The 27,101-nt window shown below is 42.8% G+C and overlaps 1 long non-coding RNA gene across 1 annotated transcript; it reads left to right on the top strand.

Annotated features, from left to right (window-relative positions):
• Positions 1–244: 244 nt before the first annotated feature.
• Positions 245–26,766, top strand: LOC310826876. The gene is made up of 3 exons (XR_014556057.1): positions 245–388; positions 16,281–16,784; positions 26,619–26,766. It is a non-coding gene; the product is annotated as an uncharacterized lncRNA (long non-coding RNA).
• Positions 26,767–27,101: the final 335 nt, after the last annotated feature.

Here is a 27,101-nt window from a genome sequence, read left to right as displayed (position 1 = left end):
TTGAAAGCAAACCCTTCCAACTTCTGTAGCTGTGTTTGTGCACGTCACATTATCTGGGGACATGATCCCTCTTATCGAGACAGCCATCTGAACTGTGTGACTTATGGATTGGAAGCATGCCTGCAATTCTGAAATGCAGTACTGAGAAGGCAAACAGCAGCAGCTGCATGATAGTCACTTTTCTCAGAAGTGTCAGGTGGCTGAATTAAGCTTTCTTCTTCTTCTCCTTCCAGCTTAAGCCACACACAAAGCACAAGCTCTTCCAGATGGTCTCTGTTCATTTAACTGAGAACGCTTGCTTTCAGCAGCTTACCTTCCCTTGATAGTTCATTCTGAATACTTCCTCCACCCGCATTTGATTATTTTAAAACAGTGTCGTTGTAATTGGGTAAGTGTGATCGGAATACAGTTTGGCCTGAAAGTGCAGCTCGTCAGGCACATGGAGAACAGTGCAGTTTGTGGGAGGGGGGTGGGAACAGCAGGAAAAGAAAAGAAAGAGCAACGAAGGTGTTTGGGAGGGAGTATAGACAACACATATGTTTAAAGGAGCAATTATTTTCCTTGCAGATATACTGTATTTTCCTGTGTATAAGACGATTTTTTATTATTAGAAATAAATGTTAAAATTTTGGGGGGTCGACTTATTTGGGGATAGTTCAGAGGGGGGATGGGTGATTTTTGGCAGCTGTGGGCAGGAGAGTGTCAGTGGCGATTGGGCGGGTGATTGGTGGCTGCGGCAAGGCCTGATGTCGATTGGCTGCTGCTGCGTGAATTGGGTGGTCGATTGGTGGCAACCCCCCCAAAAAAGCTCAACAACTATGGACAATCTCCCCACATTTCCTTAATTTGGAGTCCCCTAAAATAGGGGTCACTAGGGACGTGGATGGCGCTGTGGGTTAAACCACAGAGCCTAGGACTTGCTGATCAGAAGGTCAGTGGTTCGAATCCCTGCAACAGGGTGAGCTCCCGTTGCTCGGTCCCTGCTCCTGCCAACCTAGCAGTTCAAAAGCACGTCAAAGTGCAGGTAGATAAATAGGTACCGCTCCAGCGGGAAGGTAAATGACATTTCCGTGTGCTACTCTAGTTCACCAGAGCGGCTTAGTCATGCTGGCCACATGACCTGGAAGCTGTATGCCGGCTCCCTCAGCCAATAAAGCAAGATGAGCTCCACAACCCCAGAGTCGGCCACAACTGGACCTAATGGTCAGGGGTCCCTTTACCTTAAAAATAGGGGTCATCTTATACACTGGGGTGTGTTATACATGGAAAAATATAGTAACATGACAACATGATTCAAGGAATACCGTATTGGCCTGAATATAAGACACGCCTGCAAATAAGCTGCACCTTTACCATTCAAAATCCTGGCACTACCGCCTCTCAGCACTACCTCCCCAAGCCGGCGCCGGGGGAGGCTTGGGAGCAGCAGGCGGGCTGTGCGCCGCTGCCCCACACTCCCAGGCTGCTTCGGGGGGGGGGGAGCCATGCTGCTTTGTCGTGGTCTCCTCCTCTTCCTTACGGCAGCTCGGGGGAGGCTTGGAAGCAGTGGGTGGGCTGCGCACCACTGCCCTGTGCTCCCAGGTTGCCAGCAGTGTAAGGTTGCGAATACAAGCCACACTTTAATCTGTCCCACCATACTGTCCACGACTGAACATGGGTACTGAAAATTTGGTTGAATAGTCTAGAGCAGTGTTTCTCAACCTGTGGGTCTCCAGATGTTGTTGGACTACAACTCCCATCATCCCTGACTACTGGTCATGCTGGCTAGGAATGATGGGAGTTGTAGTCCAACAACATCTGGGGACCCACAGGTTGAGAACTGCTGGTCTAGAGCAGTGTTTCCCAACCTTGTGCCTCCAGATGTTTTTGGCCTACAACTCCCATCATCCCTAGCTAGCAAGACCAGTGGTCAGGGATGATGGGAGTTGTAGGCCAAAAACATCTGGAGGCACAAGGTTGGGAAACACTGGTCTAGAGGAAGCCCAGGCTTCAATCCTTGTCTTATTCAGAAACATAGAAAGTTTGAGAAATGTCTATTGTACATTGGATATATCATTTACGATAAACACTGCTCTCATACACACACCAGACAGTGCAATAAGATTAGAGGCTATGCTTTGTCGTGAGTTTTATTACATTAAGACTCGAGAAATCTAATTTCAGGTGTGATACTCTGGTGTCATGTCGTCCTAGAAGGGCTCGAACATTAAGAAAATTGCCAGAAAAATGCAGGGGGAAGAAAGTAAGAAACAATAACCTTTGTGTTGTTTCTTTATAAAAGTCAAAAAAATAAGGCTTATTGGCCATTAGCTGGGTAACAAGATACTGGTTGACTGTTTCAGGCTGCCCTTTTCTTGGACATGTATTGATGCCATGCCTATAAATGGAAGGGACATTCTCTAAGCAAAGAGAAAACTTTGCTCCAGTAAGAAAGAAATCAAAAGAACTTTCCTTCGCCTGCAGGATTCTACGCGGCCTCACTTACATATTCATGTTGCAAGTTGGATTCTATAACCAAGTTTTTCTCTGTGTTTATTCAGGACAGATATGCTATTTTCACTAATACGTGTGATATTTTAAATGCACACTTTTACCTAATGTATACATTTTTGTACACTTTACGTGGCTGGAGAACTGCAAAATTCAGAGGTGGGCGAATTGAAGAGAAAGGCTGTGTTTGCTTTGCATATTGTTTCAGAATGTGTGAATACGCTCTGTTCACTGCTAAAGGTGGATTTAACTCAATCTGATGGGGGAACTCAGCAGAGAGGAGCACCCATTGAAAAGTGGTTTGGAGGGGGAAGCGAAGCACATCTCCCACCATTAATGCTTCTCCATACCCAACTGCACTCTCCCAAAATTGTAAGTTTGACGTGCAGTTGCATAAAAATGTGTGCTTTGGTGTTTACGAGAAGCTTTTGGTGGTTCTTATTTGGGGTGCTCTCATATTTAAGGGACCACCTCTCCTGGTCTGCCCCACAGAGGACCTTAAGGTCCATGAATAATCATATTTTAGAGGTCCTGGGCCCTAAGGAAGTCAGATTATCCTCCATCAGGGCCAGGGCCTTCTAAGTGATGTCTCCGACCTGGTGGAATGCTCTGTCCCATGAGACCAGGGCCCTGCAGGATTTAACTTCCTTCTGCAGGACCTATAAGATAGAACTATTCCACCCAGCTTTCAATTTGAACTTAGCCTGATCTTTTATTCCCCTTCCTTCCCTCTCCCTCCCCTTTTTATGAAGATTACCCTCTCTGGGATCCCACAGCTAATTCTCCCCTGGTCTCCTCGCTGGCCCAAATAGAACTAATTTAGCCAGCTAGCCCTGGTGATCATCTAATGTTTATTGGATGGATTTCCCCCTAAAATGATTTTTGAATTCTGAATTTTTATGGTTTTTTGTTGTTGCATCAATTAAGTGTTTTAAATTTGTTGTTAGCCACCCTGAGCCCGGTTTTCAGAACCGGGAAGGCCGGGGTATAAATAAAAAATTATAATTATTATTTATTATTGTCTCTTCTCCCCAACCTTACCATGCAGACACACCTTGGACTTCCTTGCATGCTATAAAGCCTGACTGGAACTGGTCGCAGAAGATCAGTGGGGCCTCCCACTTATTCTACACCTCTCATGTCTCTTCACAGGGCCAGACTCCGGGGACAGCATCAGGTGGGGAGTTTGCCTCGGGCGGTACACCTGTCAAACCATAACACAAGTGTCCTAAGGCGAGCTCAGGGAGGACAGAAACCTCCTGCGGAGCAGAAGGGCAAAAGCTTGCTTGATCTTGATTTTCAGTATGAATACAGACCATGAAAGCGGGGTCTCACGCTCCTTCTGGCTTTTTGGGTTTTAAGCAGGAGGTGTCAGAAAAGTGGTCTATCAAGGGACATCCTTTGGTGTCACCTGCTTAAGCGATTGTTTGTGTTTTGCTGCAGCAAAGCTTGATGTTGATTATCCCCTCTGTGGCTAAAGAATGGGTTTAATAGCTCAGCCAGGCACTTCTCATTTTCCCTCAACAACTCCCCACCATGGTCAATTACTCCTCCCTCAAGAGCATCCATAGTTAAGGGCTTAATGGTGTTAATTCGGACAGCCTGGGTGGATTAAAGCATCATTGACAGCTCTTTATTCATTTCCCCCTCCATTCTCTGAAGAAGCATGATTTGAAATGGGCTTAATTGGATAGCTGTTACTGTTAATTTTGAAACAGGGACCTTTTCATTTCTCTGTGTATGCATAAATATTTGTTTCTTTACAGTGGCAGTGAATAATTTGTTGGGTGTCTTATTCAAATCTCTCCCCACCCCCGCCCCCATTTCTTTTTTAAAAAAATAATATTTATTACTTTTAGAAGTTACAGAAAAAGAAGAAAAAAGAAAAATATAGACAATAAAGAAAGAAGAAAGAAGAAAAAAGAAAAAAGTGAAAAAAACACCACAATACAATACAGTATACAAATAATATAAAACCCAACCCAAACCCATTAGACTAAACACATAAATAAATCAAAACAAAAACAGTTTAAAATACATCTCTCATTTTCTATATTCTATCCTTCATTTCCTTATTTCCTCGACTTCCTCACACCTCCCTTTTTGTATTCCAGTTCTTCTAATTGTTTCAGCAAATCCTTTCCATCTTTCTGTTTTTATCATCTTGTAAATAACATATTTTTTAACCTTATTTTCCTTTAAAACTTAATTACTTATCTATACTTAACTTCTTCTAACATTTCTACTAAATCCATATAATATCATTCCACGATTTTTCTAACAGTCATTAATTTTACAAAATTTCTAAAGATGAACTTTAGCTTCCCAATCTTCTTCCACCCTCTCCTCTCCCTGGTTTCGGATTCTGCCAGTCCTTTCCGTCAGATCCATATAGTCCATCAACCTGGAGATCTTATGTCCAAGGCTCTTAATTCTTTTCCAAGCCTCTTCTGCGGATCTTCTTTATATTCTTTAATGCTCAGGAGCAAATCTCGGGAAAACTCCAACCAAACAGAGCTTTTATTCCTTCTGAACAGCTCAGCCAAGTTTCCATGATTGAAACTAAGGTCCATAGGGTATTTCAGGACGTATTTCAGGAATCCTCCAAATCCATAGGCCACCAAAACTTCAAGCTCCTCCAGGCCCAAACCCATGTCCCAGAAGCCAGTTAGTCCCTGGATAAAGGGATCTTTCCAACTTCCGTTCTTCAGTCCAAGCCAGGGTCCAATCCTCAAGATCTGGCTTTTACTAGAATCAATCATGCAGGGCCTCAATTTATAATCCTCAATTTGCTTCTGTAGAACTGAGGATCCTTCTTGAACTACTTTAGGTTTCGCAACGGCATCTTTCTCCTTTTCCTCCACCATTTGTCCTGCCAAGGTACATTCCTGTACCAAGTCCTGAGTTATTTCTGTATTGTTGCTTGCTTTTTGATTCAAGTTGGTCACTTTCTGTTCCCGGCTGTCAATTTTGGAAATCATGTCATCTGCCTTTTTATGCAGCTGTTCAAGTGAATTGTTTATCTTCTATAATACAGTCACAATAGCTTCTCCTATCAGCATTTTGGATAGTCCAAGGTCAATCTCTGATTCTCAGAAACTTTATCTTGCAGCTGGAGCTTACCCTGTTACACTCCTGTTACGGTTTCACATGCTCCCTCTAGGGGGAAACAGTTTCAACTTATAACAGTTCTTTCAGGCACAGAAACAGTTTCGATTTTCAGTTGTTTTTTCCCCTCCCTTTAATAAACTCAGAAGAGATAAATGGAAACAGTATCTTTCTAATTTTAAGTAACTGTCAAATCTGTTCTGTCAATGAACCTTCCCCAAACGTCATCAGGCAGACCGTTCCCAGGTTCAGAGCAGTGGTAGTTTGCTGTTCACTCTCTCCTGCAGGTTCTCCCTAGGTCCACGACTTCCCCACCCTCTTCTCCTGCTTCCAAGGGGGGTTTGATATTTTTAACGAGTGGAATCTTAATCCTTTATCAAAGACTTTCAGAGACTTTAGTTTGTAACGTCTTTGCTTCAGTCTATTTACAAAAGCGGAAGGCGGACTTCCTGTTTAGAGCCTTCCCCCTTCGTTGCCAAATTAAAATATTTGAAGATCCAAATTTTCCAGTCTACTCACGGGTAGTTGTTTAAGGTCCAATTGTCCACAGGAAAAAGTCAGCGCTCTCCGGCAGCAGCAATGCGGCTTCACTCTGTGAAAGAAGCAGTCGATTCAAAGCACCGCGCCACTCACCCCACGTCAATCCGGATCCCCAAAACAGGGTTTCCCCGCGAGTAGGGGAGGCACAAGAGGTGCCAGCTGAATCCCAAGTTCACAGGCTTCTCCCGCCTGTGATTTCAATGGGTCTCCGCCCTCACCGTGGAGGTCAGACCCTGCTTTTCACGGAGCAAGTTCCTCCCGATCGGAGGAGCTCCGCCATTGCTGGAGGCATCAACCCGGAAGTTCCACCCCCATTTCATATATGTGATTTCTGCATTGGAAAATACTGGTAACTTTGATTTGTATTTAATGCACCATCCTTTGGACTCACCCACTTGACCCACAGTGGATTAACCAGATAAAAATTGGGCACTCAGGCAAAAAAGGTTCCTCACTCCTTTGTGAAGCTTGAGCTGAAGATGGGATTTATCCAGCCACGTAATGTCCAGAAAAAGCATATACTAGGGTAAAAATGAGCATAAGTCAAGAGGGCTTCTCAGTTGGATGAACAGGTCTTTGTCATGGGTTTTCATTTTGTATTTTTCAAAGCATATCCTGGTTTTTTGGGTGTTGTTTTAACTGGTTTTTTAAAAGTTGCTTTTATTATATTTCACCCATTGCCTTGTGATCTATCTTTAGATTGATAATAATAATCTAATAAACATTAATTGCATATATCAGTGAAAACAACATACAAAAATGCTTTCTATTAGGGGATGGTCGTTTTGCAAAACTGTGTATATTACGACACAGTGCAGAGAAACATGCTTGTTAGAAGAAAACTCCCATTAAAATGCTGTTGAATTTCCATGCAGATTTGTTTCTTTCAAAATCACAAATGCATGGAGAAATGTGAAGAAATGAACTCAGCATTGGAAAGACGAGAAGCTGAAAGAAAATAAAATTGACAAACCTGTCTATCCTTAAATACTGCTAATTTTAGTCCCTCCCCAAAGTCTGTGTGTGGCCCTCAACCGATTGCCTTTGAGGCACTGTGGTTCTCAAAAAGCAAAACAGGTTGCCTATCCTTGTCCGATGTGATACTGCACAAATTATCAAATTGTATGTGATATATATGTTTGTGATGGCAGTAGATAAAGATGTATTTTATTGTTATTGTTCAGATCATGAGCATTCAGAATGACCTTTTCCAGGCAGATGTGAAAATTATTTGATACTTGTCCAGAATCGCAAAGCAGCTCATACATTTTAAACAGCACTCCATAATCAATTAATAACTAGCTGTGAGGGGCTTTCGCAATAGGCTTATTATTCTGCCATTAGATTTGCTTGAAACGTGATTAATAGCCTCCTGAACTCTGGTGCAGGGTGTGTACTAATAACTTTAAGAGTTAAGTAAACAGCAATTACAGTAGAAACAAAGAATGATTTACTAATTAGAGAAGTCTGAAACCACCGTATTTTTAGTCTTGCATGAATATGATTTGGTTTCAAATCCACAGGCTAAGCGTAATTTCACCTTGGGTGAATCCATTCACACATTAAGACCTGAGAGTCAGTCCCATTGAACTCGCTAGGATTTTCTTTTCTTTTTTAAATAATATTTATTAAGGTTTTGAAAGATTACAAAAATAAAGAAAAAAGGGACAAAAAAACCAAAAGTAAAAACAATTTAAAAAAAAGATAAACCAATCCTTCCATAACTTATCTTTCATTTGCTTGTTTCCTTGACCACCTCACACCTCCCTTTTTTGTGTTCTAGTTCAATTAGCTATTTCAGCAAATCCTTTCCATCTTTGTTTTTATCCTAATAATTTATCTTAATATAATGTAAGTTTACATTCTCACCAATTAACAATCTATTTTTACTTAATCCTTTATAACATTTCTGCTAAAACCACGTAGCTTCATTCCAACATCCTTCTAACATTCCTTAATTTTACAATGTTTCTGTAAATAGTCTTTAAATTTCTTCCAATCTTCCTCCACCGACTCTTCTACCTGGTCTCGGATTCTGCCAGTCATTTCCGCTAGTTCCATGTAGTCCATCACCTTCATCTGCCATTCTTCCCGGGTGGGTAGATCTTGTGTCTTCCAATACTTTGCAATAAGTATTCTTGCTGCTGTTGTAGCATACATAAAAAAAGTTCTGTCCTTCTTTGGCACCGATTGGCCGACCATGCCCAGGAGATGAACTCGCTAGGATTTTCTTCCGAGTAGACATGCATAGGACTACATAGTTAATTCAGTTATGGCTGGCTGGTGCATGCCCTGACAACATCAAAGGTTTGCCAAAGCTTTTTTCTTTTTTTATTAATTTTTTTATTGGATTTTCACATTTTATAAAGACACAAACAAAAAACACATAAATGCTTTCATATCCTTACTTTCATAACCCTCTTTCCCTGACTTCCCCCCACCCCCCCATACATCCCAATTTCCATGTTTAATTCAGCAAGTTCTTATTCCTCTCCTTAACCTATTCTTGTTATGTTTAAACTTAATTCTTTTTGTTAGGCCCAATTTTATTGTCCCGTTCTCTTATATACATTAGATCCTTTTTCTAAGATCGATCAAGGTTCTTATACCATAAATTTCCCCTTTTTTATATTAAAATATAAATCAAAGTTACAAAACCCAAAAATCATAAAAAAAAATTAGATTCTGTTTTCCCCCTCCCTCCCTGCCCAGGTATCTGTCCCTTCCCAAATAACTGTCCTCCCGTGAAACTCCTAGCCCGGATTCCTCACATCAGAGGCCTTTAAGTCTCTTTCAGTCTCTCTCTGTCTATTCTGTTGGTAGTCCTTTTTGTTGGTCTTCAGATCTCGAGGGATGTCTGTCGCAGTCATTTCATCTTCTCTCAGTTCAAACCTAATTGAAGAAATTTGCTGCCAAGGTTATGCCAAAGATCGCCCAAATTCAAAATCATAAAGGCCAGAAAAGAGGAGGAAGTCCCAGTTATGTTTCTTTGCTCTTTTAACTTCCAATGTTCCATAGTATCCGGCGACTTCCTCCTTTGCTTTTCTCCTCTGTCTCGTCTTTTCATAGTTTATAATCCAAAAAGCTTCTTCTTTGTTTCCTGACCTTTGTTTTTCCGATCTTAGTTTTTCGCTCCTTGCTTCAAATTATCTGTATGTAGGGGGGTGCGGACTTCCCTTTAGCACATCCCCCCGTTCGTTCCAAATTAAAGGTATAAATTTCTTTTAAAGTCCGAATTTCCTTCTACTCACGGGGTATTTGTTTCCAGTCCAAATATCGGGAAGAAAGCTGACGCTCTCCGGCAATGGCTTGCGGCTTCACTCCACTGAAGTAGCGGTCTACTCCCAGCACCACACCGCTCCTCATACCCTCTCCGCAGCCTTTAAAAAGGCTCTTCGATTGTCGAGGAGGGCGCTTAAGGTGCCCACTGAGTCACCAAGTCCACAGGTATCAGCACCTGTGGTTTCTGAGGGTCCCCGCGTCGCCGGCGCGGCAAGACCCGTCTTCAGCGGAGCCGATTCCCTCCGGAGCTCGGAGGGAATCCGCCATTAAACCGATCGCGTCAACCCGGAAGTCCTGCCAAAGCTTTTTTCAAGTCCGATTGGCAATCCTAGCCCTTTCCCCATCAAACAAAATTACAACTAAGACCTATCTTAAGTGACACAAGCACAAACCAAGTCCTATTTATTATTATTCAGTAGTCATACGAGTCAAAGATCTACATACCCATGACTAAACAAATAACGCCTCAGTCTCCCTCCCCTGGGGGTTGGTCTGTATGAATCTGTATTTTCTTCTGAACCCATGTTATGGGTCGTTGGACTGCAATAAAGGTTAATAATAATAATAATAATAATAATAATAATAATAATATATTATTATACACAAATTCAATATGTGGATTCAATATGGGTTGTATATATATACAGTGGTACCTTGGTTCTCAAAGTGTTCCAGTTTGCGAACTTTTTTCAGAAGCTGAACGTGCTCTGTTTTGAGTGTTACGCTTCCGTTTTGAGGTCTGTCTGTTTTTGCTATTTATTTTGCGTTTCTGCTTTTGCGGCTCTTTTTGTTTTGTTTTTGTGACTGTGTGGAACCCAGTTCAGCTACTGATTGATTGATTGTGTGACTGCAGTACATTGTTCATTGCTTTCATTTTATAGATCAATGGTGTCATTAGATAACAAAATTCATGTTAAACTGCCGTTTTAGGTGTTGCTTTTAAAAGTCTGGAACGGATTAATACATTTTGCATTACTTTCTATGGGAACGTGCGCCTTGGTTTCAGAATGGACTTCCGGAACGGATTAGTTTGAGAACCAAGGTACCACTGTAATACTACTACTACTACTAATAATAATAATAATAATAATTTTTAGTACAAAAATTGGAAGTAATCAGAGATAAAGATTTTATTGACATGCGTGAATGAAAATATTATAAAGGAACCGGGGGGGGGGGGGGGAGTAATCCCATACTGTAGATTCAAAATGGACTGTATATATATTTGTTTTAAATGTTTTATTTTATTCTTCCCCCCTTAAAGGTAATGTTTTTGTAAAAATTAATTTAAAAAAATATTCTGGAAGGGGGAAATAATAATAGTAGTAATAATAATAATGATGATGATAATAATGATGATGATAACAACAACAACAACAACAGCAACAACATATTTATACCCTGCCCAACTGACTGGGTTGCCCCAGCCACTCTGAGCGGCTTCCAACATATATGTAAAAAGATAATAAAACTCTAAACGTTTTAAAACTTCCCTACACAGTGCTGCCTTCAGATGTCTTCTAAAGGTTCTAGAGTTACTCCTTGGCTTGGGGAATGCATAACTTCATACCCTCCAACATTTCTCCGATGAAAGTAGGGACATCCTATGGAAAAGCGGGACATTCCAGGATCTGTAAATTTGGGGCTGTCCCTGGTTTATAGGGGACTCTAGAGGGGTCTGTACATGTTTTGAAGGAAAGTGCTTGAACAAAGAACAATCACAACACTTTCTCTACTTCTGCTTTTACTGAATATTTTAACTCAGTCCCTTTTGTGCCAAAGGAGTGTGGCTGGAGGATTACCTGGATGAAACCAACAGAAGACCGCCCGGTTTCCCTTCCACCATTGTGGCCTCAGGTTTCCTTCATCACAGGCAACACCACAGTGCGAATTTACCCTATCTATGAAAGCTGACTCGAAGCAAACAATCAGGATAGCTTGTGATTGAAATACAGGTTGTGCGGATCCCCCTTGAAATTCTATTGGATAAAATAATTGGGGGATATTGTCAAATGACTTTCCACATTTCTCCTCAGAGGCTAAACAAAGTTGCTGGAAACTCAATAAAACATAAGAGAGGCATTAAAACGAATGACAGACGTTTGTGACACCGCGTTGAACTTACTAAATGTATTTAGCTTGAAAAGCATTATTATGATTTAAAGAAACCAACAGCTATAGACGCTTAAAATGTTATCAAGCTGCTAAGCTACTCCCAAAGGGGATTTGCATGGTGAACTATAAGTAGTAGCCTTCAGCTACTATTTCCCTTGGTACTGAAGCCTGCTGCTGCAATCTATTAGACTTCAGAAACTGCTCTCACTTCTTAATCTCATCTTCTTCAAAGGTAACTTTTACTTTTTAAAACTGTAATTGGATCCTGAAAATATGCTTTTGGGGTACAATAAAGGAAAATGAAAAATTCCACAAATATGTGGAAGATGTCTTAAAACGTGAAACAGAACGGTACAAATTTCCAAGTTTGCAGTTTACAAAGCATCAATCAGAGACCTTCTATCCCGCTCTGTGGGACTTCCTTAAAGTAAGTGGTTTGCGAGAGCAATGAGTTCTGAATTATTGCTCGAAGAGCAAACAACTCTTAAAGGTTTTGGGAAAGAGACATAGTTACTGACATATGGTTGAAGCATTTCAGCTGTCTTCTCAATTGTCCCTTGATAGGTTGCAATGTTCATTACTCATGATCCCTTGCAGTTTATTTGTTGAAACTGAACATTTTATGTTTCTGGCTTTGCTTTTGTACAATATTAAGTATGGCTGGACTGGCAGGATCTGTTAGGGAAGGATCCATTGTAGGAGGTGGGGGAGATGTGACCTACCCACTTGGGACACCCTCATTCTTCGAAAGGAAAGTAGAAGAGGGGCATGTTTGGTGATAGAACAACATCTTAGCTCACGGTAAGTCACGTGTCTAAGAGACCTACTTGTAGACTTATGAATCTTGTAATCTGTACCTAAAAGCTGATCCCATCTGTTGACTTATTGAATAAAGCTTTCTAGTTTCCTCCAGCAGAATGAGATACAGTGGTACCTCCGGTTACAGACACTTCAGGTTACAGACTCCGCTAACCCAGAAATAGTACCTCGGGTTAAGAACTTTGCTTCAGGATGAGAACAGAAATTGCATGGCAGCAGCACGAGGCCCCATTAGCTAAAGTGGTACCTCAGGTTAAGAACAGTTTCAGGTTAAGAACGGACCTCCAGAATGAATTAAGTTCTTAACCTGAGGTACCACTGTAAAGGGAAAAAGGTAAAGGACCCCTGGATGGTTAAGTCCAGTCAAAGGAAACTATGAGGTTGCGGCGCTCATCTTGCTTTCAGGCCAAGGGAGCTGGAGTTTGTCCACAGACAGGTTTCTGGGTCATGTGGTCAACATGACTAAACCACTTCTTTCACAAGGAACACCGTGACGGAAACCAGAGCACACAGAAATGCCATTTACCTTCCCGCCACAGCGGTACCTATTTATCTACTTGCATTGGCGTGCTTTCGAACTGCTAGGTTGGCAGGAGCTGAGACAGAGCAACGGGTGCTCACTCCGTCGAGCGGATTCGAACTGCTGGCCTTCTGATCGGCAAGCCCAAGAGGCTCAGTGGTTTAGACCACAGCTCCACCTGCATCCCTTAGAATGAAATAAACCAATAGTTTGAGTCAGCATAAGGCAGCTTCCTTTATTCCTATAGAGTCCAAGTACTGTGTCTGGGAGTGGATCCAGGACACATTACCCCTCCTGGTAACCAACAGTGAGTCACCTGCTGGGAACCAAGCAAAGCAGCTCTATTCCACTCAGTGAGCTGCTTCTGGCTCTCATTTTGTTGGGGAACGACTGGGAATATCACTAGCTCTGAGTCATTGTGCATGTGAGTCAGGTGCGTCTATCTGAACAGAATAGGTCTGGATCTATTCTCTGTATGCAGAGTCATTTACTAAAGGGAAAAGATCATGCTTCAAATTGTCATGAGAATAAAGAAAGTGGGTTGTGCATTACCGGGAAAGAAGAAATATATCACCAAAAGATGCCAGCGATTTGCATAAAATTTGCATGCGCTAATTTGTATGGAGAGCTGCAAATTTAGAAACACTTATTGCAAGCAGAAATACAATATAGCTCATCCTAGTAGGGCAAATGTGATCTGCTCACCAGGGTCCCAGCTCCATCCTCTGCTTATGCACAGCTTCAAGGCCCTTGAGCTCCCTTTTTATGGTTCTTTATCTTTAAACTGGACTTTGAGTAGACAGCCCTCCAAACAGAGGATTCAGTCAAATAGAGTACTGTCTTCTGTAAAGTAGGACACAGGGCATCTGAGCGATTGCATAAAAGATTGCAAGGATACTTTCACCCTGAAGCTGTTTGGAACCAATGAAGTACAATTTCAGGACCACACAGAATGAAATTGCCATTCTGTCACAGAAGCCTAGCATCTTGGATTCACGAAGGGCAATGAAAAGTCCCATCTCCCACTGTGCATTCTAGTAATGAGCACTTCACCGTTCTGCTGCCCCCATCCTATGGATCACTTTTTCACCCTCTATGTCCTACTGTACTCAGCTTCCCCTTTGTTAGCATATTTCCATTTGCTTCTTCCTGCCTAACCTTTTTAACAGTTCTTTCCTGGGCATTTTGAGTCTCTCCACGTCTTTAATAACATCCTCAGTTCGTCTTAGCATCCCCCCGTATTTAACATATACAGAGCTCTTTCAGATGGTCTTGTTACAGCAGTGGAAAATCAATACAACGATGATATCACGTGGCTCCTCAAAAGACAAAACACTGCCCCCCTAACAAAGATTGCTCAATAAAAGGTACCACAAACACAGTCACACCTCTGCAGTCATAAGTAAGATTTTTGTTCAACGGGACTTGCTCCCCTTTTAAGTGTGCACGGAATTTCAGCCTGTAAAAGGAAGTGGTTTATGAGGACTTGTAAAGTTGTTGCATATAGATTTGCTAAAACATGCAAGCAATATGGTTTTAAAGTGGTCCACATATCAAACAGTTCAAGGGATTTGTGATTAACTTAATTCTGTCTAATGTGGAACTAATTTAAACTGCAGGCTTTAATATACCTCAGCAGTACCTTTCTTACATCTGTGGCAACATTTCAGATATTTTAAGATGTGCTGGAAAACTGTCTTCATACTAGGAACTCTGGGACATGAACATTCTCTAAAGCAGTTGGGGATTAGTGGATCATTGAGCACATTTTCACCCAACAGCAGTTGTTTAATAAAGCCATTTGGTTAATCTTCTGGAGTTATTTTACTGCCATCAAATTATTAAAAGGAATTTCAGTTCACTTTCAGGGGTGTGACTGATGTCTGTTTGAGGAGATGGAACTGTAGCAACCAGGGAATTATCTGTAATGTTAGGGAGGGAAAAACAGGTTAACTAAAGTTGTGTTCCAATGGAATGGACAAACAGAATATTTTGCCAACGTGCATTATAAGATATTGTCATTATCAAGCAAACCGAGCCTTGGGTATTAACTAAGCTATTGCATTTGCCCTACATCACACTAAATCCAAACCATTTAGAGCTTTCCCAGATGACAGTTCCCCCCCATGGCTAGTTTATGCAATGCTAAAGCCTAAAATTGAAGAAAATGAGAGATAGGCCAGTTAGCTTGATGGTTTTGCACCAAAGGTCCTGTGTGAGTATCTGGAGGCAGTTGGAGGATGGACGGCAGCTAACAAATTGAGGTTGAATCCTGAAAAGACAGAAGTACTGTTTTGGGGGGACAGGAGGCAGGCGGATGTGGAGGACTCCCTGGTCCTGAATGGGGTAACTGTGCCCCTGAAGGGCCAGGTGTGCAGCCTGGGAGTCGTTTTGGACTCGGTGTCCATGGAGGCACAGGTCAATTCTGTGTCCAGGGCAGCTGTTTACCAGCTCCATCTGGTACGCAGGCTGAGACCCTATCTACCCACTGACTGCCTCACCAGAGTGGTGCATACTCGGGTTATCTCTCGTTGGACTGCTGCAATGTGGTCTATGTGGGGCTACCTTTGAAGGTGACCCAGAAACTAAAATAATCCAGAATGTGGCAGCTAGACTGGTGACTGGGAGTGGCCGCCGAGACCACATACCGGTAACACCGGTCTTGAAAAACCTACACTGGGTCCCAGTACATTTCCAAGCTGACCTTTAAAGCCCTAAATGGCCTTGGTCCAATATATCTGAAGGAGCATCTCCATCCCCATCGTTCTGCCTGGACACTGAGGTCCACTGCCGAGGGCCTTCTGGTGGTTCCCTCACTGCGAGAAGCCAAGTTACAGGAAACCAGGCAGATGGCCTTCACGGTAGTGGCACCTGCCCTGTGGAACGCTCTCCCACCAGATGTCAAACAGAACAACAACTATCTGACTTTTAGAAGACATCTGAAGGCAGCTCTGTTTAGGGAAGCTTTTAATGTTTGATGCATTACTGTATTTTAATATTTTGTTGGAAGCTGCCAGAGTGGCTGGGGAAGCCCAGCCAGATGGGCGGGGTATAAATTATTATTATTATTATTATTATTATTATTAATCAACATTTATGCACAATTATACATAAATGAGTCCCACAGGTTTCAGGGATCTATATGCCCATTAGAATCAGGGCTGACCTGGCCTGCTTCACAGCCTGAGCTGATGTAGAAAGTACCCCCCAAAGCCTTGCTTACTGGGGTTGTGGCATGGTTTCCAGTGAGATCTCTCTGCTCCAAAGGATTCTGCTGCCCAAAGCAGCTGCTTCAACCTACCCCGTGAGTGGGCTGGACCTGATTAAGATGTGCAGGATTGAAATCAGTGCAATTTACAACTGTGCCTGTACAATCCAATCTCACAGGTCTTCTTTCCCCCTTAAGGCAGGTGGCATCATTGTGCAGTTCAACAGACCTTTGACTCAAGTGATTATTATTTTTATTTTCACCAAGCATTGATCAATAACAGTCAAAACCAACTTTCCCTGTACATCCTTCCATAATAGCGATTACCAGCAGTTGTGAATCCTTGCTTCAAGCCACGAGAAATTAACTGCTCCTGCGGTTCTAAGAAACACAAAAGAGAAGCTTTCATACTAGCAAATGAGAAACTTTTGAGTACATTCCATTTGAAAACTCATCACCTTTGCAGAGCATCCTAGCAACAAGTAGGGGTAAAGGCTTCTGAAGCAACAGAGGCAAATTGTTGAAATGTTCACATCTCAAAACGATACCAATTTGCACCTCTTCCCTCGGAATCTGCCATTATGATAAGATCAAAGAGAGGCGCTGACTCAGCACGCTACAGGTGCCTTACGGATAATTGGTTGCCCCTTCTTTTTCGGATTACATCATAGCAACTTGTGGAAGCAAGTACAGTATAACAAGGTAAATATGAAAATGTGCCTCTTCTCTTTGACTTATTTCATTTCCTCGTCCCTGTAGGCAGATTTTATTTAGAGGATTCCAGCATCAAAGGGATCTTTACAATTCAGAAAGGCATATGTGAAAGAACATGTAGAAGCCTGGAGAAGGCAGCCCAAAGCAGAGGTCTCCAACTGCATGCACAATGATTCTATTTTGACCTTCAAATGAAAATACAGGGGCTGCAGCTTCTATCACGCTCCTTCTGATATGCACCGTTAAATTCTCTGCATGGCTGTTGTGTCCAGAGCTTCAAACCATGATTCCAACCTGATATATTAGGTGACTGCATGGCAGAAGCAGCTTCTGATAGGCTCAAGCTCCTTGCAGCTTGTATTCCTGTCAATGGGCACTGAAGAAAGATGAAGGCATGTAACCAAAACCCACCAGAATACATATAAACCAGGGCTGTGGAAAGCCTTGTGATCCACCCTGCGGCCCCAACCTGTGGCCTCTGAATCGGGCAAATTCACCTGTGCCACCATGGGAACAACCTGCCCCACCCAGTTCCAAGCAATTTGGGGGCAGGAATATTTTAACATATGGTCAGGAGGAGGTGAGGGAAAGAGGAGAGGCTGTTTCTCTTCCACCTCTTCTAACCTACTGTAGCCTTATTAGACTTTACCGAATGGTGGGCTCTGCATTGCTCCCGGACAGGAGGAAGGAAGTCAAATGACACCGAGGGTTGGTTCAGAGAAAGAGTTTTTTATTCCTGCTCTCCAGAGTAGCAGAAAGGCACTTGCGTGGCCAGTCCACAGCAAGTCCAAAGAAATGAGAAATTTCATGCAGTATATATATCCTCCAGGCACCCTCTCCCCCTTCCCCGGGAATCCAGCCACGTCAGCTTGTACACGCAGGGTGACATCACAGATGTTCCTGCTCCGGCACTCATAACCATAAAAGGGTATTCCTTCCTATACTTCTGACCATAAAAGGATATTCCTTCCTGTACTTCTGACCATAAAAGGATATTCCTGTTCCTACTCTTATCTTGGAGCAAGAGGTCACCATCTCCAAGAACACCCTCTGGCGCTGTTCCCAGACTAGGTCTGTGCACCTTTGTGGTCAGGATATAAGATAAGGCACAGACGTGTCTTCCCTGTTCTACTGGTACAGTCAAGGCCATCCTTGCCGTCACAAACTGATATAGGAGAGGGCTCTGAGCACTTGTTTATACAACCGGGTTTTGGCTCAAGAGCTCAAGTTAAAGCATTTTAGCTAAGGAAAAATAGGGATTTTGGTGCAGTTTCAAACTGCCTGCACGGTCAGTTTTGGGTTTGGGAAACCCATTCCTTCACTACAGTAGGCAGGTTTGATCCTGTAGGGTACTGCTCCTTCACAAGTGTCATCTCGGTATGCATGGAAGCTATTCATGAAGGATCAGATCCTCCTGCTTTCCAGTTGGTAAGCGGAGGGTGGGGTGAGATTTCCTCCTGCAGGGTACCCAAAAGCTGCTCATAAAGGAGTGGTGACTGGCACTAGGTGAGGTAAAGGTAAAGGAACCTTGGACGGTAAAGTCCAATCAAAGGTGACTATGGGGTTGCAGCGCTCATCTCGCTTTCAGGCCAAGGAAGCCAGTGTTTGTCCACAGCTTTCCAGGTCATGTGGCCAACAGGACTAAACCACTTCTGGTGCAACAGAACTCTGTGATGGAAAGCAGAGTGCACGGAAACACCACTTACCTTCCCGCTGCGGCGGTACCTCTTTAACTACTTGCACTGGTGTGCTTTCGAACTGCTAGGTTGGCAGGAGCTGGAAGCAAACCCCGTTGCAGGGATTCAAACCGCTGACCTTCTGATCGGGAAGCCCAGGAGCTTCAGTGGTTTAAACCACAATGCCACCCACATGCTATGCATGATTGCATCTTCCCACTTATGATTGGATAGCCTTAACCAGATAGCTAAGAGAGGGCAGGAAAGGAACCATTACATTTGGGGGCATCCCCCCCTCTCAATAGGAAGAGATCCTGAGACCAGGGAGGGACTGGAAAGGAAGGTTTTCCTGCCTTGCCTGCTTCTTCTTCCTGCCTGATGCTTCACCCCGACAGCCACAAACTGCTCTGGGCAATCCAACCTAATCCATAGCGATCTGTGGCTGTCTGAACCCAACTCATCCAATTCTCAAGTCCCTATTTGGTTCAGGCCTCAGCTCAATCCAATCCACAGCCCTTGTTTTCAGTCAGCCTGTCTGCAATCTTATTTGAATGTAGACAGTTATCAGCACACACCTATTTCTTTTCTTAATCATCCATCATCCCACCACATGATATATACACAGTAGGCAATATCAGAAGAAACTCATTAGCAGAATATTGCTTCTTCATTGAAAATGGAGTTTCGTTGAAAGCCCTTGACAGCAGGGGTAGAAAAGGGGTTTTATGGAACGAGGGCAGCTGGGCCATAATCTGCCAGACACAAGACTGCCATTTTAAAAGGCACTTCAGAGCTCTTCTGTAACCACACACTTCAGATAATTAACTTTCAGAACGTTTCATGGCTTCTCCTAAGCCATTAATGTCTGCTCGTTATATATGTATTTATATGAACAATTAAAACATTTCCTCTCCATCCATTTGACCACGCAAAGCTCTTTTGGGACTCGCACTGATACATTTTCCAGTGCATTTCACAAGTCTTTTAAAGATATTGTTTTCATTGTGGATGGTAATGGCTTGTCTCTTAGACTAGGAAAATATTCGGTTTTAGAAAGCCATCAGGTTTCCATGCCAGGTTGCTAAACAGTTTGCAATTTGTTCAGTAGTGCTGCTACATTCCTTCCATCTTGACTGAATGCCTGCAGACTCTGCGATGTAGCCAATTCTCCCAGGTAGCTGCTCAGAGTATGAGAAACAAGGCTTGTTTGGGTGAAGTAATGCAGCCAACTGGGAACACTGATTAAAGTTTCACTTTGTAATTTTGTTGAGCCAACTCCCTGGAGTTATGTAACTATCGTCCAGTTGGTACCAGAGAACAATATTTCTACGTAGCTAACCATGTAACGCCAGCTCCTCATTGGAACACACTGATGAATATGGACATTCCGGGCTCAGAGGGACTCAGAGAAGGCAGAACCTATATGAGGAATATCACATTAGCAACACAGCTGCAGGACTTCTGTAGCAAGGACTTTGACACGGCGGCGAAAGCAAGTCTTACACAGCAATGAGAGGAAAAGGTCAGTCAGATAATCCAGATAAATCCACCGAATTATTGTTATCTACTCTGGAGTCAAGACCATTAAATGCAATTTGGAAGATAAACTGTTCCCATTTGAAAACATAGGCATCCATGCATTGAGTGAAAGGCAGTATCTGTGTATCTTTGACGATGGGCTCTCAGGGCCTCGGATGATGCTCCCACCTCAATGAATCCACTGACCTTTTAGAAATGCCTGCCTGTTTCTTATACTGTGTTAGGTGACTGAGGAGGCCCCTCTGGAGAATGATAGGAAGTGAATAGGTTGGTCATGGATATTTTGCGAAATCTTATACATGTATTTTATCTATAATGCTTAAATGCTGTTCAGTCAGAGGGTGTCTCCATTGATCTGAGATGAGGAAACCACTGAGGTGAATAATAACTTCAGCGGAAGCTAGGTTTTCCTAACATCTTCATTTATTGCATGAATGCATATTTCCATTAAACTCTCCTATCTTCACTTTTCACAAAACTCTGACTATCTTACACCACCTTTAAGGTAGCGTGGTTGAGGTTAACACCAGCTAATTCTTATCAACCAATATTGATTGATTAGAGTCCCATATAGGTTTGCGAAGGAAGATCCATCACTTATGCAGATATTCAAAGTAATTTTTTCTAAAAACGTATCACTGAGGATTTACATCTCCCAGTCAATGCAATTGTGTCAATGGTAAAATAGCCATTTAAGGAAATAGTCTTATGTAGTCCTACAAAGTACTAAGAGCAACTGCTAATGCTGAATATGCTACAATCAGCCCCAAACCCAAACATTTTCTACTCAGTAAAAGATGGCATGCTTGAATTCTGCTGTCCATCAGTCTTCATAGAATATTCTTAGGACTTATTCAAATGGCAGGGAATGTGTAGACCTTTCCCTACTTCTAAAGCCTACAAGTGCAGAGTACAGATTTGCTTCTGTACATACAAATCGTATTTCTAGAGGTTTGAATGAATACTGGATGGTTGAGAACAACGATAAAGGATGGGATCTCTTCTCCCAACCCTCTTAATGTTCACTGTTCAGCATGTTAAAATTGTTAATGTCTAGCCTTTAAAGCATAATTCTAGAGGCCAATCTACATGTTCTGTCACTCCTGGTTTTTTATTTTGTTTTTAAGTGTGCTTAGACAGACCATTAATACTTTGATGAAAAAGCAGCCCCAGGTTTGGAAGATGATCCCAATCCAGATCAAGGTCCAGTGCTAGTTTCCTGCTTAAAATCCACCATTGTGATTTGCCCCCAAATACTTCATTTATTGCAAATAGCATCCTTTGGGGAAGGGTGGAATCAACTGCAAGTGATTGTGTGCAGGGGGTTGAAATCAGGTTGGTAGCAGGTTCCAGATCAGGCATAGGCAAACTCGGTCCTCCAGAAGTTTTGGGACTACAACTCCCATCATCCCTAGCTAACAGAACCAGTGGTCAGGGATGATGGGAGTTGTAGTCCTAAAAACATCTGGAGGGCTGAGTTTGCCTATGCCTGTTCCAGATTATAGCTGCATGGGTGACTCCCCCCTCCAAATAACCCCTTTGTATCATTATCATTATTGAGGATGATGATAATGCATACTACGCATTTAAGATAATGTGATGTGAAGCCCTTGGAAACCTTGTAGAGGTGTTTGGGTCACTTGGAGCTTGTGTATATGAGAAGCTGCTAGGGTTCATTTTTTCAGATATCTGTACTCAACATGCAAAGGTTGGAGGTAGTATGGTGATGGAGGCACCATATCAAGGCTTCACTTTTGCTGCTACAAGTCTGTGCCTTGCATGTGTGAACATTGTTTTAGAAGACTTTTTCAATGGGAAGATTCACTGTGCTACTTTGAACAACTTTGAGATGCTTAGGGTCAATAGCAGAATTGCTTGGCTTCTGAAATCAGGCAGACTAGCCCAGTTCCATCTAGTGCAATAATCCTCCCACTTTTTAGCAATGCAAAGAAAATCCAAAAACATCTTTAAGCCCAGGGTACCTGCAATTCCAAAGTTCTCCTCTGTTTCTCTCTTTGCCTTTTTCCAGATCTTCTCCCCTCTAACTAGCCTTGGGGCTGAATGCCAAAGTCCATGCTCCAGCTGAGAAACAGCTGTGTTTTGGGGAGAATATTCCTCTCTAACATCAATTTTCTTTCCCAGTTTGGATACCTGGCTGAGATTAGCTTTGCTGTGATGAATTACTATGACTTCAGGAGGACGTATGGGAACTCTGGTGTTGTGCCACCATATTAACAATGGATTCCAAGCAGCACGTTGCCTCTTACCAAATAATTCAGGGCACCAGCAACATGCCCAGAAGTCCATTAAGTTGTGTGTGTGTGTCATCTTTTATAGTCCATCAAAGTTGTCTTAAAATATAACGGTTTTGCATCTAGGCAATTTGTATCTACATTATGTAGAATCCTTGGACAATCTAGCCAATAAAGATTCCCTTTTTTGCTCTGCCCTGGGCATTAGTAGTTGTTGACTTTGGGCAAGTCACTTCAGCAAACAGGAAGAAAAGTTGACCTACTTATTCACAGGACAATGAGATGAACTATAAAGGATATTGTATTGGCCATGGACTGCAGAACTGTTTAAAATATTGGAGCACATATTGCACATATTATTCATTTCATTTATTTTTTTAACAATATTTGTGTTAAGTTTTGGGGAGCATCTGTTGTGGGCACCTACATATTTGGGGACGTCTCCTTATTTTGAACTGCCTGGTTACTTTGACATGGCCCATTGGGGCAAAGCAGATACTTTAGATTCCTTCACTCTGTTTCCATCCTCTTTATTTGCATTTCTGAGTTATTTCCAGGCAAAAATATGAGAAGAGACCCTGCCTTCAATCATAAAGTTTCCAACCTCATTCTGCTGGGCATTCAGAGAATGATTACTTTGGCAATGAGAATACGATTATGTTGACTCTGGCAATGTATAACACAGTGCTGGATTTTGACAGAGTTGTTTGAACACGTGCTGCTGTTCTGTGGTTTTATTTTATGAATCCAGGAGTCACAAGTGAATAAGGAGGAAGATATGGCAAGGCTTCATTGACCGGCAGCAGAGAGATTATGGCTGCATAGGATGTGTGATCCAACAGTGTGTGGCCTAGGGACAGTGGCTTGGCAGGCACTTCAGCCTCTGGGCCTGCTGTTCCACTCCCCAATACAGTGGTACCTCGGTTTGCGAACAGCTTAGTTCACAAACAACTTTGAACCCAAATGCTGTAAAACCGGAAGTAGGTGTTCCACTTAGGAACTTTTTTTTGGAAGCCGAACATGCTCTGTTTTGCACCCCCTGTGTTCCCTGTTGCACTGCTAACTGCGCCCTCCCCCATTGTAATTCAAGCCTTCTGTTTCTGTGTTTTCTGTTGTGCTGCTAATTTGTGTCTCCACCCCACCCCGGTTGTAATTCAAGCCTTTCGTTTCCGATTTCAGTGTTCTGAGGTGATATTTGGAGCTTATATTTGGTGCTTTTCTTTTTGCTATTTGTTTTGCATTTTTTTGTTTTGAGACTTTTTCAGTTAATTTGTTTTTGTGACTGTGTGGATCCCAGTTCAGCTACTGATTGATTGATTGATTGATTGATTGATTGTGTGACTGCAGAAATGGATAAAAGCCCCCCATCCAAACAATGACTAAAATTTGTTTTAATTTTAATTTTTATAATCTACAATAATGTTTTATTTATGTTATAGTAAAGTATGTTGATTATTGCTTTCATTTTATGCATCAATGGTCTTGCTAGATAGTAAAATCCATGTTAAATTACTGTTTTAGGGGTTGTTTTTAAAAGTCTGGAACGGATTAATCCATTTTGCATTACTTTCTATGGGAAAGCATGCCTTGGTTTTGGAATGCTTTGGTTTTGGAACAGACTTCCAGAATAGATTAAGTTTGAGAACCAAGGTACCACTGTATACTCCTTTGCCAACAATGGAGATCTCCAAGTAGATACATGTGTCCTACAAGATGTCCAGGAGCATGGTCTCACTGCCCCTCACCCCCCGCCCCCGCTTTCTACATGTAGCTTCTGTACATGGCAGACAATTGACTAGGGCTAGTGTTTCAAATACAAGAATGCAATATCAGAGCAACTCAGTATGCATTATAGAGTGCATTGTATGATTAACATCTCTTTCTAAAACTAATCACACCAAATAAGACCAGCAGCACTTCTTTGGCTCGTTTGCTTCTTCAGCCTCCGGGTTACAACCAGAAAGTAAACAGGCTTTTACAATGCCTGGCATCACACATCACATCTGAATTCAAGTACAAAACAATGTTGCTTGAAGTTAATCAGGAACACAGCAAAATAATGAGAGGCACCCGTTCCAGGCTTCTGCAGCTAACTCATTTGCTTTCAGTATTGTTATGACTGCAGGTCATTGGATGTTGTCTCAGACAGACACAGTATGCTAAAATCTAGCAGTGATGAGAATGGATAGGGATAGACAAACACGCATGGAAAACTGAAAATTAAAAACAAATAACTACCCTGCTGCCACATGGCTGCCCCCTCACCACAAAATGATTCCAATAGCTGTAAGCTTAGAAACTTTACACGTTTCTAAGGTTGTTTCCTATCCATTGTGCATGTGTGTTGAAATCTGCTTCCTGCAGGAACATTTCTCCAAATACCAAGAGAAAGAATTATAAAATGATGGAGCTGTCAGCCCTTATTACTCACAATGCTGATTAACTTCTGGCAACTTTCTTTAAAAAAATGTAAGGTTTCTGGTTTCAATGCAAGGGGGTGGGGAAACCCTAATGTTTCTAGGGTCTGCTGTCTATCTCGTTCAATATTTATCAAGAGCCTAACTTGTATTTTCCCACTACACTTTTTAAAAATGAGTATGTTGGGATTGCTTTTCAATTATGTTCAACACGATGTTTTTGAATAATGTGCTATCTGGATAGGGAAGTGACCAAATGCATGTTGGATACAGAATGTAGCTCCACATCCATCCTTAATTTGTCTAGGTATTATTAGCTGAACTCTCTCTGTTCACATTTGACTCTTTGATGTCACCTCGGATAAAGGACTACATTAAACAACTTGGGAGGGAAGCTAAGCTATTCCTCCAAGGGACCACATGGATGTGCAGAGGAGCCTGGGTGCTGTTCCCTTTGAAAATGTGTGCCAGAATGCTTCATGAGAACTATGGATCCTCTTTGCAGTTGTCATCCATATGTCTCAAGAGAAAACTGAGTATGCCTAAAGGGGTGGAGTGTAACCATGTCTTAGCAGCACCTAAGTGACCTTGGCAGTGTATATGGGGGTACTGGGCTGCGCAGATGACTAGACCCCCATTTCAGCCATGCTAATGTGGTCCAAAGGTAAGCAGAGTAATACATTTGTCACCTGCTTAGCTGTAAGAGTTGCTGGAAGGAGGTGTTCAAGGCACCATCTAACCCAGAGGTCAGCAAACTTTTTCAGCAGGGGGCTGGTCCACTGTCCCTCAGACCTTGTGGGGGGCCAGACTATATTTTTTTGGGGGGGGATGAATGAATTCCTATGCCTCACAAATAACCCAGAGATGCATTTTAAATAAAAGCACACATTCTACTCATGTAAAAACACCAGGCAGGCCCCACAAATAACTCAGAGATGCATTTTAAATAAAAGGACACATTGCACTCACGTAAAAACACGCTGATTTCCGGACCGTCCACGGGCCGGATTTAGAAGGCAATTGGTCGGGATCTGGCCCCTGGGCCTTAGTTTGCCTACCCATGATCTAACCATCTTAGGGATGTGGGTGGCGCTGTGGTTTAAACCACTGAGCCTCTTGGGCTTGCTGACTGGAAGGTCGGCGGTTCGAATCCCCATGACGGAGTGAGCTTCAATTGTTCTGCCCCAGCTGCTGCCAACACAGCAGTTCAAAAGCACGCCAATGCAAGTAGATAAAGAGGTATCGCTGCAGTGCGAAGGTAAACTGTGTTTCCGTGCGCTCTGATTCCCATCATGGTGTTCCGTTGCACCAGAAGTGGTTTAGTCCTGCTGGCCACATGACCCAGAAAGCTGTCTGTGGATAAACGCCGGTTCCCTTGGTCTGAAAGTGAGATGAGTCACCTTTGACTGGACTTAACTGTCCAGGGGTCCTTTAGCTTTTACCTTTACCTAACCATGTTAAGACAGGGACGCAGGTGGCACTGTGGGTTAAAGCCTCAGCACCTAGGACTTGCCAATCGAAAGGTCGGCGGTTCGAATCCCTGCGGCGGGGTACGCTCCCATTGCTCGGTCCCAGCGCCTGCCAACCTAGCAGTTCGAAAGCACCTCCAGGTGCAAGTAGATAAATAGGGACCGCTTACCAGCGGGAAGGTAAACGGCGTTTCCGTGTGCGGCTCTGGCTCGCCAGAGCTGCGATGTCACGCTGGCCACGTGACCCAGAAGTGTCTCCGGACAGCGCTGGCCCCTGGCCTCTTGAGTGAGATGGGCGCACAACCCCAGAGTCTGTCAAAACTGGCCCGTACGGGCAGGGGTACCTTTACCTTTTAACCATGTTAAGGACTCCACTTTGGATTTGTGTGGGGTTTACTTAGCCATTTCTTCTCCTGAAGGTATCCCACAAGGCAGTGGAAGTTTAGAATCAGAGTTTTCCTTCTTTTAGATGGACTACCTTCCCAGGTTGATGAGTCCCATCTGCCCATCACTTCCCTCTACACCACATGCAGAAACCGCCTTCTTGATGTTTGGAAACACTATTGGTCTCATCTGCTGAAGCCTGCCTTCGCATGTAGGGGAAGTCTCTAACTGAACAAGGGTTTGTCTGTTGGCTATTTGCAGTATGGTAGCGCTGCAGAGAGCTTGCTGGGGAGACCATGCATTAAAAAGGGACTCAAATATAACTCAAACAAGGTTTTAATAAGAAAAAAAACCCTCCTTTTACACTAAATACATCAACAACAAACCAGACCCAACCACCAACCCATCCCCCAGGGTAATGGGAGGGCTAGGTACTGCTCCTTATATACTACACCCAATTGCTGACACACCTTAATCAATACAACTCAGCAGCACCTGCTATGTTTCACAGCTGTAAAGCTGGGTCTCGTTATCTTGCTCTGGCCCCTTAAAGACATACACATCGAGT

This window comes from Podarcis gaigeae (assembly GCF_964106915.1).
Source record: "Podarcis gaigeae genome assembly, chromosome: 11".
NCBI lineage: Eukaryota > Metazoa > Chordata > Lepidosauria > Squamata > Lacertidae > Podarcis > Podarcis gaigeae.
This window is presented reverse-complemented; position numbering and strand designations above follow the sequence as displayed.